Consider the following 2,135-nt stretch of genomic DNA (forward strand, 5'->3'; position numbering starts at 1 on the left):
GCCTTCCCGCTGTAGTTTGACTGTCTGTTTGAGGCTGCTCTGCCTCTGTATCTATTTTTGTTCATCAGTTTATAATGATCTTTATTATTCATAAATGAATGAGATCATGTGGTATTTTTCTTTCATTGACTGGCTTATTTCACTTAGCATAATGCTCTCCAGTTCCATCCATGCTGTTGCAAATGGTAAGAGTTCCTTCTTTTTTACAGCAGCATAGTATTCCATCGTGTAGAAGTACCACAGTTGTCTAATCCATTCATCTGCTGATGGGCACTTAGGCTGCTTCCAGATCTTAGCTATGGTGAATTGTGCTGCTATGAACATAGGGGTGCATATATCCTTTCTGACTGGTGTTTGTTTTCTTGGGATATATTCCTAGAAATGGGATCACGGAGTCAAATGGGAGATCCGTTTTTAGTTTTTTGAGGAAACTCCATACTGGCTTCCAGAGTGGCTGCACCAGTCTGCATTCCCACCAGCAGTGCACAAGTGCTCCTTTTTCTCCACATCCTCTCCAGCACTTGTCCTTTGTTGATTTGTTGATGATAGCCATTCTGACAGGTGTGAGATGGTACCTCATTGTTGTTTTGATTTGCATCTCTCGGATGATTAGTGCAGGTGGTTTTTAGAGGCCTCTGTAAGCTTGCTTTAATCATCCATTCTGGTGAAATGAGATGCATGTGGTTGTTGGAATACAGCCACCTCCTACTGGTTTCTAGATCTTCATCTGAAGGGAGGATGCTGGCTTGGGCACCACTTGATGCCACGGATGCAGTCTGAGGTCAAGCAGCCCTGGAGTCTCCCATTTCTGATCTTCACTGGATCTCCCCCATATACAGTCTCTTGTCACTGGATGCTGAGAGAATGATGGGCTCGTCAGAGTGGAAAGCCACTTCATTGATGGATCCAGCGTGGCTCGGAAGCTTATACAAAATCCTCCTGCTTGTTGTATCCCACACATACACAGACCTGTCGGCTGAGCCAGCTGCTATCTTGCTTCCATCAGGTGACCAAGAACATCTTAGAAGATTCTTTTCAAAGTTGTGCACATTTCCTTGAAATATCTTGACACATCTCTCTTTGGGAGCAAATGGCCGGACATCCCAAACCAGCACTGTATTGTCCATTGCATTGGACAGAAGATAAGAGCCCTCAGAACTTAAACTCAGGCCCGTCACTGAATCTGCATGGCCTCTCATGGTGTAGGTCAGCTTGTTTTGACGCAGGTCCCAGACCTTGATATCATTATCTATTCCACCGGAAATAATCTGATCGCTTGTGTCATTGAAGGTCACAGCTAACACCTGGTAGGTATTCTGAAATGTCTGGATAGCTGCTTTCTTCCGGATGTCCCAAAGCTTAACTGTACCATCATCACTGCCAGTGCAGACAGGCTGGGGGCCCCTCCTGGCCAGATAACAGGAATTCACAAAGGAAGTATGTCCTTTCAGCCTTTTCACCCTCTCACCTGTTTCACTATCCCACACTGCCACAGTTTTATCTGTGGATGCTGAGAAGAGCAGACTGCCATCCATGTTATAATACAGTTCCATCACTGCTCCACTGTGCCCCTTCAATGTTGCACAGTTATCACAGTCACCATAGACATTCCACAACAATATCAGTCGGTCGAATCCTGCAGATGGTAAGGTGGATCCATTGGGGTGAAACTTGCAGCAGTACACTTCCCCTTCATGTCCCGAGAGAAGCATGATTAGGGCTTGAAGGGAGGAACACCTTGGAGGCCCCGCTTGCAGCAGAGTTCCCGGCGCCACCAGCTGCTGTCCCGCTCCAGGGCCCGACCCTGCCGCTCCCAACATCAGCTCCTGCCGCTGCCTCTTGACTGGAACCAGCGGCAACTTCGGACCCTTGCGCTTCTGTTGTTCAATCATAGCAGTAGCCGCTCCCCTCTGCACTGCCACGGACCAACCGCCTAAGTTAGGCTCGCCATCACTGTCCTAGGGCAATGGAAAATGGAGCCTGCTCCTTTGAGTGAGTCCCTGAAGTGTGTCTCCAAGAAGAGTCTCTGAAGCCAGTCTCCTACCAGTTAAATGCTTAGTAATGTGAGCCTGGCCTATATATACCACTAGGAGGGTGAATCTCTTTAAGACCTCACCCACCCAAGCTCCTCCCTG

General features: G+C 47.8%; 1 pseudogene; it reads right to left on the reverse strand.

The window, feature by feature from the left end:
- Positions 1-636: 636 nt before the first annotated feature.
- LOC102439553 lies at positions 637-1,892 on the reverse strand (annotated as a pseudogene).
- Between the last annotated feature and the right edge of the window lie 243 nt (positions 1,893-2,135).

This window comes from Myotis lucifugus, unplaced genomic scaffold (assembly GCF_000147115.1).
Source record: "Myotis lucifugus unplaced genomic scaffold, Myoluc2.0 scaffold_104, whole genome shotgun sequence".
Taxonomy (NCBI): domain Eukaryota; kingdom Metazoa; phylum Chordata; class Mammalia; order Chiroptera; family Vespertilionidae; genus Myotis; species Myotis lucifugus.